The sequence below is a fragment of the Nyctereutes procyonoides genome, unplaced genomic scaffold (assembly GCF_905146905.1).
Source record: "Nyctereutes procyonoides isolate TBG_1078 unplaced genomic scaffold, NYPRO_anot_genome, whole genome shotgun sequence".
NCBI lineage: Eukaryota > Metazoa > Chordata > Mammalia > Carnivora > Canidae > Nyctereutes > Nyctereutes procyonoides.
Window position 1 is genome coordinate 71766314 of NW_026575142.1, and position 15235 is coordinate 71781548.

General features: G+C 41.8%; 1 protein-coding gene across 10 annotated transcripts in view; it reads right to left on the reverse strand.

Moving 5' to 3' along the window:
• Positions 1 to 15235, reverse strand: part of TBL1XR1 (TBL1X/Y related 1) — a 164249-nt gene that overhangs the window by 90802 nt on the left and 58212 nt on the right. Inside the window, exon 1 of one of the 10 annotated variants that reach the window (XM_055308040.1) lies at positions 3050 to 3204. The exons of the other annotated variants lie outside the window; for them this stretch is intronic. The gene's annotated coding sequence lies outside the window, so the exon portion shown is untranslated. Of the gene's footprint in view, positions 1 to 3049; positions 3205 to 15235 lie in introns of those variants that run through there. 10 annotated transcript variants of the gene reach the window in all.

Here is a 15235-nt window from a genome sequence, read left to right on the forward strand (position 1 = left end):
GCAGAGACAGTGGATTCGATAGCCTGGTAGGTATGAACACAGACTCCAGTTTATTGTTAAAAAAACAACATCACCGACCAGAAACTATGATTTAAAAACAAGACAGCACCAACCCTATAAAAGTCCCTAAAGATGCTTTCACATCTTTATTAATATAATAAAGTAATTAGTACAATTAGAATTATACTAATAAATAGTGGTAATTATAAATATATATGTAGTTTAAAAGGACACAGAGGGTTAAGAATAGTACAGTATTAAAAGATTTTAAGAATTAGGTTCTAAGTAAAGAAAAAAAAACTGTTTATGACTTACCATGAGATTATAAAAATAGCAATGGGAAGTATTAAAAAACAAAACAAACAAATAACAAAGAGACAGAACAATGAAGGCACAGAGTCACAGACTAGACCTGGAAATGAACCCTCTTCACCAGAGCAAATGGAAGCAAGAAAACATGTTGGCCGTAAGTTTTGCCAAACCTAATGTTCAGCAAGTCGTGGGTGAGAAGAAATGAGAGTTATCATGCATATTTTAAATTGAGAGAAAATGAGCTTGTATTTTAGCTTTCTATCACAGTTGAATGACAGACACCAAAAATCACTTCTATAATGTGAACTAAAGCGTAAGGCAAAAGATTTTTTTTTACATTTTTTGACAACTCTAAGTCATAATTAACAAATATGGGAAAAAAACAAGTAAAACAAAATGTCGATTCTCTTGTCTTTTCCCGTTCTCTAATACCGAAGCAACCAAAGATTCCATCGACAACAAAGGACCTACATTCTAGAAATGAACTGTCTCCATTAGTGAGGCTTCAGTTGATCAAGAAAACAGAAACCAAAAAGCCGATTCTCCTTCAGGAGATTAGGAAGCAACATAATTTAAAGCCTCTGCTTTATCTCTCAGCCAAGTCGGATGGCAGGACCGTGACTGTCGCTGTTGTTCCTACTGACTCCAAGAGTTGTCCTGCTACAGAGACAACAGATCTGGGGACGAAAGGGGAAGAAAAGTCTTATTAACCTTTCGACTACACTTTGTTAATTTTTAAAGTTAACCCTTTCCTAATAACACTGGAACAAAACTTAGTAAAACATATCACTAAATAATGATGTTTGCACCCGGGCAGAGTCATTTCCGGCACAATGGACACTTAAAGTGTCACACAGAAGGTGACAAGCTCGGAGGAAAGAAAAAGCCCACGTAGGATGAGGGGCTCAGGAGTCTTCTATGAGGAGGCGGCGGTGCCTCCAGGTTGCAGGAATTAAGGATGGTCAGAACCAGTTTGTACGTCAAACGAGAGCGGCAAGACGTGCAAGAGCTACTGGATGTTCTATGTTCTGTACGCAGCAGTCACGTATGAAGATGAGCCTGCCTTACGGCCATGTCCATGGTTTTTGGAAGCCATTACTGCAAAATCCGCATTTACCAAAGAGGTCATTTGTGTTTCAATTTTTCAAGACAATTCAATTTGCGTTTCTAATTTTTTCTCTAAACTATCTGTTCTTGCCTACACCTCCTGTATGTATCATGAAGCTGTAATTCTAGGATAAATATTAGGCATGATAAATGACAGGTTTATCTAAACATTTAGCACGACGGGGCACCTGGCTGGCTCAGTCAGTAGACCATGAGACTCCTGATCTCGGGATCATGGATCTGAGCCCCACGTAGGGCAGAGATTACTTGAAAAAATAACTTTAAACTATGAAGTTTAAAAAATAAATATTTAGCACTATAGTATTATGGAGATCATCATAAATGTCAATTTTATAACTATTGCCCAGAGTCTGTTTAGTCAACTATTTTTCATACAAGCATTCTTGCACAGTAACACTGAAAAGCTTTGAACTTTTTGAAGACACAGGATACACAAACAGAAAACCCCCAAAAACAAATACAGAAAAAATGCCCAGTAAAATGGAATGTCTGGTCACTTAAGTTCTACTACACTTTAGATACAGGCTCAATTTTTAAACATCCAGCAAATGCTTACATTGTGCGTGGTAACTGTATATATTTACCTGCCATCATTACCTTAAAATACTGACCTAGGTAAAAATAACAACATCAATGTGGATACAGACCAAGACTTCCTCAAATGCTTAAGAACCATTGGTCTCCCCCCACCCCAACTTGTTTAATATTCTTGAATAGAACAGAAATAGACAGTGAGACTAGTTCATGAGAATGCACAAAGCCAGAACTATAAAGATTAGCTGAATTTGTTTCAATATCTTCCACTATAAATTCCTGGAAAAAATTGTCTCTGTAACCATGCCTACTGCCATACCTAAAACGTAATTCCGGATTGCAAGGAGTATTGAATGAGAAGGGGGTGGTGATGATCCGCAGAGAAGGGGGAAGGGCAACAAAATCTTAACCTCTTCTTCTTAAGAAGGAATATAAGCCAGAAATTGTTTCAAGAACACTAAGAGGAAAATATCTATCTTTCCTACAAAAAGGATCAAAATCGGTTGTGTGTGACTATTCACTGGCCGGCCTCTTGATCTCAAGTCAGGGCTCATCAATCAGATAAAAAGAACTCTGATGACTCAGCCTGGATTAGACGAGCTCACAAATCCTAAGGCCACGGAGTTTACCCGGAGCTGGAGGGCTCTCCAGGGATCCCGCAGGGGGGAAGGCTATGGGTAGCGCGGTGGGCAGGCGCGTGCGCCCACCAGGCCGTCCAGGAGCTCCTGCCCCCGCCCCTCTGCCCGCCACCACCGCGTCACTGCTCGGCCACGCGGGGCAGGGATTCACCACAGGCTGTGGAAGCCACCTTGGCTTAAAGACTCCAAGCTCCACAGAGGGACCAAAGTCAGTTTATGAGTTTCCTGGGCGCAGCTTCCCGGGGACCCAGCCGTCGAGGGGCGGGCTCACTTCTAAGAACATGCCACCCCTTCCCTCTGTACGGACGCCCAGGCCCGACGCAGTCCACGCATCAGGGGCCACTCGGCCGCACGCCCCCGCCGGCCGGGAATCCTGCCGGACACGCCACTTCTGTGCTTTAGGTGAAAGAGCCAGAAACTGAACGACGGTTACTTACCCACAGAAGGAGAAACGGTCTGTGAACCCCTTCCTCACGACCAGCTGGGGGGTCCTCACCCCTACTCTGCCTCTAGGATGTCACGGGTCCTGTCTTGGGCCTTAGAGCTTCCACGAGACCAATTCATCTCCTTTAGGTAATGACTGGGCTTGACCGAACTGAAGTGAGAAGTAGGGCAACACGGACAGAAAACCAAAGTGACATACGACAAAGTATCTTACAAACAGCACAGAAAATCTCTTGCGATGACATGAAGGCTAATGAAGCCAAAGCCAAGACGTCTAGTTCAAAAGGAAACTGAGGCCCAGAGGTTCGATATTCTTACCAGAAATAACAAAATATGAAACTCTGCTCCGCTCGCACCCTTAGGAGCATTCGAATCTAGTGACAAGCTGCCTAGTACTGTTGTGTGTGTTTCACACACTAGTTAACGCCCAGAGCAGCTCCCAGGCCGAGACCAACCTCAGGAAGCGCTCTAGAAAGAGCTCTAGCAAGCGGCCATCGCATGCGGGGCTAGAGCCCCAACCACGCTCCTCCTCCTCCTCCAGGCCTCCGCGGTCTGTTTTCAAAGCTTCTCTGTTTCCAAAAAGTTTCCTTTATTGCAACATGACACAGATTTTTTTTTTAAGATTTTATTTATTCATTCATGAGAGACACAGAGAGAGAGGCAGAGACCCAGGCAGAGGGAGAAGCGGGCTCCCTGCGGGGACCCTCGATCCGGGTCTCCAGGACCACGTCCTGGGTGGAAGGCGGAAGGCGGAAGGCGGCGCTGAACCCCTTGAGCTCTAGGTCCGCCCTCTCTTACTGCCACGGGGAGGGAAGCCAGTCCAGCCGCCACCATCTGGCACCCACCAGAAGACGTGTGAGTCCACCAACCAATAAATACTACTGTTTTGCCACCCATCCCTCCCCGGCGCTCACATACGGTGGACCTCCAGTATCTCACACAACGAGTTCCTGAAACGCCATGTCGATCCAGGTGTTTAAAAACAGAGAAATCAGTAACTTCATCGGATGGGAGGTTACATTTTTTTAAATGATGTATCAGTACCCATAAGAAAACATGGAATTCTAAAAAGCATACTCCTCCTCTTTTGGAAGTTTAGCAAAAAGTCCTGGAAGGCACAGAAGCACCACAGCCATTTCTGCTTTTGGCTTGATCTTCATCACCCAAATCAAACGCCTAGAAGCCATCCCTGACTCTTCCCTCTCATCTCCTCTGTCAGCTGGATAATCATTAAACTTGGCCAATTCTTTTTCCCAAATATCTCTACAAAGTCTACCGGTTCCTTGTATCTCACCACCCACACTCCTCAGTCTCCTCCCCTACAACTCTGATGAAATCTAAGGCCCAAATTATCTTTAACAGGCCTGCATCCCAAAAGCTGTAATGCAGCAGCACCTGAGTGTCTGAAAATTCAGTTGTCTGTTAAATTTTGAAGTGAAAGAAGCAATAGTAGGTTTCTTTGCCGGGTCACTATTTAATTAGCTCTTTATTTACATTAAAACTATTTAGTTGCCTTCAGCCTCTCTGCTGACGTACCAGCAATTCTGTTCAAAGCAACAGCAGGTCCACCTAAACTTCCACCTTCTCAGCCTTTCTCGTGGCTAGAGGCAGCCGCGGGGCGCCGGGTGGGGGGGGGAGCCACGGGGAGCCACGGGGGGAGCCGCGTCAAACAGTCTAGCTGATAAGCTCTAACCAGAAAGGGGCCGGGCAGGAGCTCCCAGCCACCCCGGCCTGAGAGGCTGCCAGGGAAGCTTTTGTTTTCCTGACGACAGGCAGCGGATGCAGCACTTGGTCCTGTCTGAAGCTGAGGCCTCCTGAAGCAGCGGCCACTGTTCACCCAAGGCGATGGACGCGAGGCCTGATGGAAGTCCTCCCGCTAAGGACAAGGGAATAAAAAATAGCAACTTCCTGAGTCTGGATTTGTTTAAAATAATGTTTTCAGCTACTTGAAGCCAACCGGACATCATTCCCCCCAGGGCTGTCTACAAAGCATCTCAAACTCAGTGTGTACACAGCGGATCCATCTCCCGTCTCACACTTGTTCCTCTCCCTAAAGTCTCCAGCGCGGGTGGGGCTCCATCCTCCCTGCCGCCGCACCGGAAACAAGGCTCTTTCTCGTCCCGTCCCGTCCGGGCCTTCCCACAGCTAATCCGTCATCGAACATCATGACCTCCCCTCCCTGGGGCCTACCTCACGAGCACGCTTTGGTTCCTACGCCTCCACGACTGGATCGGCTGCGTCCTTCAGCCGAATCTGAGATCACCCACAGCCCGTCTGAGGCCTAGCGCCCCCGCAGGGCACCCGCCTGCATGTCTGCGCCTTCGCGAGCAGGCTCCGACCTCGAAGGCCGCCCCGTTCGGCCTCGACTCCAGATGCCTCGGCCAAAGCACGCGGACACGGCGTGAATGCACCCCTCTCCCGGGGCCAGCGGCTGAAATGAAGACCTCACCTGCGCAGGACTACAGGACCCAAGGACAATAAAATCGTTGGATTGCTTTCGCTCCCTCACAAAACTTCGGAAGAACAAAGACAGACGTTGGTCTGATGCAAGCCATGTCTAAAATTCAGAATACTGGAAGGATCATTTTTGTTCCAAGGATAAAGAATAAGAACTATGGCCAATTATGTAACAAGCACTTAGCTCTGAAATATTTCATAACCTAAATACGTTATTGTAATGATCACATCTTTGGTGAAACATTTTAATGCTGTGCCGTTTAAAGCGTACATTCAAATTTAAAAATATAACCGCTGCTCTTGAAGGGCATCGGTTTTGCCTTGTTAGGGCACACAGTTTGACTTTGATCCCACTGATTACGTTAGGCCAGAGGAGAAGAACCGCGAAGGCAAGGCGGGAGGCAACGAGGAGAAGAATCGGCAGCGGACGTTCGCCGAGGAAGGTTTAAGGTTTGCTCTTTTCCCTTCATTGTTCTATAGACAAAAGCTGGACTACTTCAAGTCCAAGCAGACTGCTGACAGCTGGCAGGGAGGATGCCTTTCATCATCAGTGTCTGACCCCAAGGTCCTGGGAGGAAAGACAAAAAAGACAGGCAAATCTGCTCTCCTGGCTCTCTAACCCTGGGGCCAGGACCTCACTAGATGTGGCTACAACGGGGGTCTTCTGCACTTCCAGGTCTCTAGACTTAGGGGTGGCTACTGTGAAATTACATCCCTGTCTCAGGCCTCCTATCATTTTTACTTTCCGCTTCCCCCCACCCCCAACAACCTGCAGATTTCACATCCTTGCTCTCCTCTAACCACACCACATCTTCTGCTCTTTTCCACATGCATTTAACAATCCTACGTCAGGACATTCATTTGCAAACTTCAGAAAATGCAACGGTCACACACAAATGTCTAGAACTTTACAATTAATCATATTAGTGCATTCACTTATTCAGTAAATATTTACATTGTTTTCCATTCCACAGCTTCATCCATTATTTACCAAATTCTAGGAATTAAGAAACTACACATAGAACTAGAGGACAACCAACTGCAAGAGTGCTGTGACTTCACCGTGACCTACTGAGCACGAGACATGAGGCTCTTTAATCTCTCAGCTGTAAAAGGGGGATTTTAACACTATCTACTCACAGAGGGGTACTGTTATAACTAAACGAGATAATGCACATCAAGCATGTAACCCCACCTGAAATATAAAAAGCACTTAATTAATAGCAGTCATTATTTTACCAGATTTTGATATGATGGGACATACTGAACTGTCCTTTAATAGAACCACAGACTTGATTAAATAAACTATCAATCAGTACACCTAATCTAAATGTCTACAGTGCTTGCTTCACTTTGTGTTTTCATGAATGTTAATGAACAGTTTATTTCATAAAACAAAAATGTGACTTTCTTTTAAACAGACTGCTACTAGCAGTATGATGTATCACGTCTGGATTAAGTAGTAAATATAAAATAAGAAAAAAAAGAATTACTGGACACAAAAGCAGGAGTGGGTCAAGATTTTGCCTCTAAGAAATAATATTCATTTTTAATTAATACCAAAACCAATCATCTCTACTGGGTACTCGATGAATCAAATGTCTGTGTTTTAAAGAAATATCAGTCTAATATTATTATCCCTGTACCCTGGCTTCCAAGTAGTAGCTGAGAAGCTACAAAAACTACTGCCTCAACAGCAACACTGAATTCCTGGGAAGGATACTTTTAGTGATAGCAAATAATGTGTAAATTAATAAGGTTTTCATTAAGCCTTCTCCATAATTACACTGCATTTAAAAATGGTACCTTTATTTTGGTTTTGAATGTCATAAAATTACTGAATATCTGTGTAGCCTGAAATTATTTTCCTTCTAGATAGAATATCAAAAAAAATTTTAAAGCATTTAATAGGAAATAACTTGCAGGTTCCCACCCCAGGAAATTCCTCATAAGGCAATGGACGCTCTCAGTTCTCCCTGATGTTTGCTTCCTTGGACAATTTAATCTGCTCTAAAAACTCTATTAATATGCATCTTGTCTAGTGTAGTAATAAAGATGTTAATAATTTGAGTCAGTCTAACTTCTAATTCCACTAGTACAGCGACTAATTTTCTAATTTGAAAGAAGTCAGCAAGTCCCCCTTGGAGCTTCAATAAATTCCACTTTATTTCCATGTTATTGATTGCGAGAAACATACAGTAAAACTAGCTATTTCATTCAAAGGGCAGAGAACCAGTACTGAAGAGCAGAATCAGTTCAGCATAAGGGGAACTATCAGCCAAGGCCACTGAACATTCTGACCCCATCAATCTGCTGTTTTTCACACCGCGCAAAGTATTAAGCAGTCAGAAACCAGAAGCCTAAGGCCAATGGCCTTTTACATATTTCTTACTATGCAGTATGTGAATTTTTAGCTTTCTCCCCCTCCCTTATTTTATCCATGTTCTCAGGCAGAAATTCAGGACATATTGTAGAATGTTTAAGCGAGGACTACCGTTAAGCCACATTCTATGAAACTGGTTCCATTCCAGGCCAATATAGAAAGCCTGTTCTCCCAAAAACCATTCAATCTTTTCACTCTCAATGTTCTCAAACATCTAATTCAGAATCTATTTAAGGATCAAAGACTTTACACTATAAAGTGGAAAAGATAATGTAGTTATAACCAAACTACACATGCAAAAACAAACTTCTAGAATTGCTTCAAACTCCTAAGTCCCCAAAGAATTCTCTGAATGGAGGCGACCCCTGGGTGGCTCAGCGGTTTGGTGCCTGCCTTCGGCCCAGGGCGTGACCCTGGAGTCCCAGGATCGAGTCCCACAGCGGGCTCCCTGCATGGAGCCTGCTTCCCCCTCGGCCTGTGTCTCTGCCTCCCTCTCTCTGTCTCTCATGAATAAATAAATAAAATCTTAAAAAAAAAAAAAAAGGAATTCTCTGAATGGAGAAATGGAGAATGAATGCCTTGGCAGAGGCTAAATCTCCTTGAAGTCCAACTCTAATTAGAGATATATTCCTAGACTAAGTTTACAAGGAAGACACAGAAATACTAGATTTTTGCTCTAAGTACATTTAGAATACTACCTTGATCCATTTGTTGCTGTAAAACAGAGAGAGAGATCCTAAAGCTCCTAATTTCCTAATAAGAGCATTATGGATACCTTTGGTTCTAGTATTTGGTCTTTGATCCTGGCTTCTGGCATAGAGCTCCTAAATGCCTTAGAATGTGCTGGGTGTTAAGAGTGCCTTTTGTTCCAATGAGGCAACTCTTGGTGGGATCCTGGATAACTTCAGGATGAGGGCTGGTCACCAAGAAGACAAAGCCATGATTTAAGCTTGGGAACTTTCAGCCCCACCTGCCATCCTTCAGGAAGGGGAGGACTGGGGACTGAGTTCATGACCCATCATGCCCCATATAAAACTCTCAAAAGTATGCAATTCAGAGCTTCCAGACTGCTGACCATATGGAGGTTCTGTGAGGGCAGCACACGCAGCCAGAGCAAGGGAGCACTGTGCCTCCTCCCCGCCCCCACCTTGCCCCACCCATCTCTTCCACCTGAATGTTCATTCATCATATTATTTTACTATAAATTGGTAAATATAAGTAGTTCCCTGAGTTCTCGCAAATTATCAAACCCAAGGCAGGGGGTCATGGGAATTCCCAACTCATAGTCAGTCACTCAGAAGCAACAACTGGGACTTGCAACTGGCATCTGAAGTAGAGAGTCCTGTGGGATGGAAACCTCAACCCTGTGGGATCGGAGGCTAACCCCATGTAGACAGAGTCACAACTGAGTTAACTTACAGGACACCCAGCTGGTGCCCTAGAGAACTGCTCTGTGTGGGGGAAAAAAATCACCACACATGCAGTGATCAAAGTGTCAGAAGTATTATGTGTGTGAGTAGAGGAAAACACAGGAAGGTGTTTCCTGACGTTTCCCAATATTTCTCCTGCCCAATAAGCCTCTTACTGCACTCTCCTGTTTTATGCCAATCTGAACAATTTTCTCTCCTCAGGCATTATTTAAAGAACACATATCTCACTAAGACATTGTCAGGGACACCTCACTTAAAAGTTAAAGAGAAATAATAAATTGTGTCTAAAGCTAATAGATCAAGAAAGACATAAACACATAATGTTGACCACCAAAAGACCAAAACACAGGTTTTTAAAAGCACTGTTGTCTCCTGAAAGTAGGGCTGGCAAAGAAGTCTCTCTCTCTCTCTCTTTTTTTTTTTTTTCATTTTATAATATGCAGTCATTACTTCCTTAGTATTAAACAAAAAAAGGTATTGAATTTTCTGATTTTCTAGGTCACCCAGGGCCAGGAAATGAACTTCCTTTCTGTAGGTAACAAATTCTGCCTTTTGCACACTCCCACACCACCACTGGGTGTATCTTTGATAAGTTAGTAAAATTTAATATAACTTTTAGGTAGAAATTCTTTAAGTATGGGATTTTACCAATAAGATTTAAATTCTGAATAATCACTACTATAAAATAAAGTTTAAAGCTGTTGGCTTTATACTGATAAAGGATGTTAAGTGCCCTTTTCAACTAAGGCTAAATATCTGGCCATGGAATTGTCATCCACGAGCATGACTAAGAATCCTAGACAAAATTAAAGGGTAGCTCGTCATATTCACCCTTTCACTGAGGCAAAGCCCATAAACAAAGGGGGAAAGAGAAAGGGCATAGGAATAAAAACTTTAATACAATTTTAAAGGAATTCATTTGTAAATTCTTTTACTTATTAGTCTTACTTTCATGTTAGGCTTTGAAATACCACACTCTTCATTCAATTTGATCACTGTTCCTTGAGTGCCTACCATAGGCCAGGCATTATTTCAGATGCTAAGGACAGAACAGGAAGGAAACTCCCTGAAGTTTATAATCGGGGGTGGGGGGGGAGAGACAGATCAACAGAGTGAGCACGTTATAATAAATAGGAACTGTCTTATGTCAGTTTCTTAACTGCTATAAAACCAAGAGAGCCCTATGTTTTAACACTAAAAACAGGATTTTTTAAAAGAAAACCTTGGACTGCCACAGGTTTTTGAATCTTCAAGGAATAGCTGGATTCACATATAATTAGGCCTTGCACGGATTTTATTTCTAGACAGGATATGGACATGGATACAGATACGGGCCACTGCCAGCAGAAAGGCCATGAATGCTGAGGTAGAGCGACGTGCAGAGAACAGCCATCCGAATAGCGACTTTACTGCCACACGACAGGGTGAAATTTAACCTGAACAGACAACAGCCATCCACCGCATTGTGACACGCTGCCGGCCTAGATCCTGGTCCAGTCAGCAGCACTGGCTACCAATTTTTCAAAGTGTTTTAGTTCATACCTGACTTTGCGCCAAGACCAACCGCCATACTTGAGTGGCTGGGTCTGCAGAAGCTCCAGGATCAACCAGCATGCAGGAACATTCCAGACACTCTTCAGGCATATATGCTGATTCACCGGCCTACAGGTCAACCTCACTCATGTTCTTCAAGGTCATTTTATCGCAGGACTATAGCTGCCCTTTCTTTCCACTAAGGTTTGGTATTACGTACATTCTATTTCTGGGAGAAGAGAGTTTGAAGTATCTTCCTCTCCAACAGAAAGCCCTTAGGCTCCCTACACAAACTATGCGAAAACCATCATCCACCCCACCCCCCACCCCCCACCCCCGCCCCCAATGTCACATCAAGTGAATCTAGTTACATTCCAAATGAGTCTCATCAACCTTTATTTAAATAACTAAGGGGATCATTTTTCTACTCCAACTCTAAATGCCACACATTAATTATAAAGACCCTCCTTCTTGAGTTCAGAATTGGTAACTTTAATTTCTATGCATGACTCCTTAACCTGTGATAGAACAGGTTTACTTGCAATAGTGCCTTCTTTAATTTAGCATGTTGTCGAATGCCCTTCCCTTTCCTTCTCCTCCTCCTCTTGAAAGCCTACCCATGTTTTAAGACCCATCTCAACTCCTTCCTGCCGAAAGCCTTTCCTTACTGCTCCGACCTATCAGTGATGTCTCTCCTCTCTGAAAATCGCTGGTAATAATGCCAAACACAGTCCAGACAGATGAAACAATGTACTCCAGGTCATGCAACTAGTCAGTGGCCAAGGCTGGACTATCATCCAGAACTTCAAACTCCAAAGTTTTTGTTTCTCCAATCTCCTCGCTCTAACATTATTTCCTTTACTAATCTGACCATATCCCCTCGCACTCCAGAACTTCCAATGAGTTCTTCACACCTACGTGGTTTATCTAAAAATCAACCCATCCTTCTAATCACAGGTGAAGTGCAATCTTCTCCACCCACTTTTTTTTTTGACAGTTCTAACTCATACTGATTTTCCTCTTTTCCAAATTCACTGTATTTTACTAAATAACACATACTGTAGCATCCTCTTACTCTGCATTACTCTGTACATGGTCTCTCATTTACTTCCCCAAACAACTTGAAAGGAAATGTATCACCCATATTTTACAAATGACTCTAAGATGTTAAGTAATTTCCTCACCTTTATACAATTACTCACAATACAGCTGAGATTTAAAACTATGTCACCACTTCAAAGTCCACGTTGTGCTTTTTTTTTTTAAGATTTTATTTATTGGAGGGAGAGAACGCACGAATGGGAGGAGGGATAGAGGGAGAGAAGAGGGGGGATTTCAAGGGTTAAGTGCTCAGAGCCTGATGTGGGGCTAGATCCAAGACCCTGAGATGGAGACCTAAGCAAAATAAAGAGTCAGCTGCGTAACCAACTCAGCCACCCAGGTGCCCCAGTCCATGCTCTTGGAATACAGCATACTGTACTTTTTTTTTCTTCTTTTCCTTAATACACACAATAGAAACTATGTAGAAATAATGGATAAGCAATTACTTTCCTGTAATTAGTATTCAGGCCTCACTCTTAATGCTTGGACCAGAATTATTTCAATTCTAACCTGTAGCTTTTTCTTGTTATGTAATTCCATACTTTGCAATCCTTTAAAAACAGTTAACATAATCTGACTCTGTTCCAGCAAACAAATAAACTCAAACTAAGGAACATTCTTTAAAACTGTCAATGTAAAACTAATAAAACACAAAGAAAGGCTGAGGAACTAGGCCAAATTAAAGATTATTCAATGTGTGATCTTGGACTGGATCTTGGATTAGGGCAAAACAACTACTAACAAGATCAACAGGACAACTGGCAAAATTTGAAATATGGACTATACTAAATAATATATTGTACCAATGACATATCAATGTTAAATGTTCCCCAAATCTGATCGCTGCACTGTTATGTAAGAATATCCTTATTCTTAAGGGATACACACAAGTATTTAGAAGTAAATGATCATAATGTGTACAACTTATTCTGAAATGGCCTCAGCCAAATTATGAGATAAATAAAAATGATGACATGATTAATATTATAAAGCAAATGTGCAAAAATATCAAAAATAGGTAATCTACGTGAAAGGTATGTGAGACTTCAAATTTACAGAAAAGGTGAAAAAAATATTTTGTGAGAGGAATGGGTAGCCATATAGATCAGGGACTGGCAATCAATTTCTGTAAAGGGCCAAGAGGTAAGTACATTAAGCTTTGGGGGCCATACAGTCTCTGTCTCATCTACTCAATGCTGCCATTGTAGCACAAACACAGCATTACACAGATAGACAGTAATTTAACAAATGGGCTTGGTATGCTCCAAAACACTTTATTTACCAAAATCAAGCCTTAGTTTGCTAACCCTTGAGATAGATGAAAAAGACTGATGAGACTGACCATGAAGCTGATAAAAATAAAACTCTGCTGAGAAATCTTCCTATATGCCAATCTCTTTCTTCCCTTCTACAGCCCATCTCTTCCCAGAAAAAAAGTCCCATTTTGACATCACACATTTTTGACTTCACACATCTCTCTTAACCATCATCCTTTACTTCCAAGCAATGTGCAATTTTTTTCAACCAGCTTAAACTCGTGTAAATTGCAGGCCACAGGCATTCACTTTCTCTTTAAATTCTTAACTCCCTGAGAGAGGGGTCTTATCTGGTGATAATATAAATTTGGTGGCCTAGGAGCATTATGCACCAACTTTTATCACTGGCTCTGAATTCAAGTCTCTGGCATTTGGCACAGGGGAAATGAACGAAATATCTACAACCCCACTGAGCCTATTTCTTGTGAGATGTCAGGAAGGCAAGTCTGTTTCTGGTAAAACTGCCATCACATCAGATTCACCTTTAGATCTTACAAGATTTTTTCAAAACTAAACAAGTAAAATCCATGGAAGGTGCAAGTAATGAAGAGTCCTAGATTACTGGAAACCTAGAATGAGACCGGGCTTGAAGGAATTAGAAAAACAACCTCAGCCCCAATCCTACAAATGAAGAAATGAGGGTAATCCCAATTAATCAATTCCAATTAATCAATGTAAATGAAGTCAAAATTGTGCAGTATGCTGGAAACTAAAGCAAGATTAGTAAGTTGTATTCTATTAATAGAAGATATACTTAAATTACAATACATCTGTGTTGACGAATTTGCCACAAATGTCTGGGCACAAATGTCAAATTTATTCATTCCATAATACTGTGCCTACTAAGTGAAGTACATTCTATTAGGTGCTACAAGGTACAGCATTTCAAATATCTCCTTCTCCTCTAAAATAAGACATATCAAGACATGGAAGTGCTATACAAGACTGATGGGCTGAACACTGTAAGACTGGTGGTCACATATCCATCTTTTCAGGCTCATTCACAAAAACCAAATAATTAGCACCAATATCTTCATCTTCCAAATTCGATAATATTTTTTTAAGTTACAATATAGATCTTACTAGTTGAATATGGGGCACTCTTTTTTTCTAAACAAAATTAATTCCTTTCTAAATTTAAATAATAAAGCTATTAAACATTATAAGCAAAAGTTAGCCATAGAAAAATACCATATTATGCAGCATTTTCCCCCACATTCTATCCAGTACTGCATATACACATCTTATATCTACTAATTGAGAAGAGAAGTTCTTTACTAACTTCTGATAGGGTCATGGAAAGAGACCTATTAACATTAGCAGTCTTTAGGTGGTACACTTAAAAACAGGCAAAGGAAAATAAATTTTTTTTAAGGATTTTTATTTTTTTGAGAGAGAGAGAGTACAAGCAGGGAGGAGGGGCAGGGGAGAAACAGACTCCCCACTGAGCAGGGAACCTGAACCTAATGTGGGACTTAATTCCAGGACCCTGGGATCATGACCTGAGCAGAAGGTAGATGCTTAAAGGACTGAGCCACCTAGGCATCCAAAAGATAATCTTTATAGTATGCTTTAATTTTTTTAATGTATAGTAACTTCAGGGGAAATTCATATTCAAAACAGTATTTTACATTATTAAGCATTAAAAAATACACACAATAACAAACCTTTTAAAATTTTTAAGCCTTAAAAAGCCACAGTCATAGGAAGACATTACATTTTAATCAAATTGTACCAACTGCTCATTAAGGCATACCTATGCCAACATCACAGAAAGAAAAAAAGCTTTGGTTTGAAGCTAAGCATTCTCAACCAAGATTCCAGGGTATGCTCAAAGTGAGATTTTGAAATAATCTTTAAAATAATGGGGTGCTTGGATGCTTCAGTCAGTAGAGTATGTGACTCTTAATCTTAGGGTTGTAAATTCAAGCCCCATGTTGGGGATAGAGCTCACTTTAA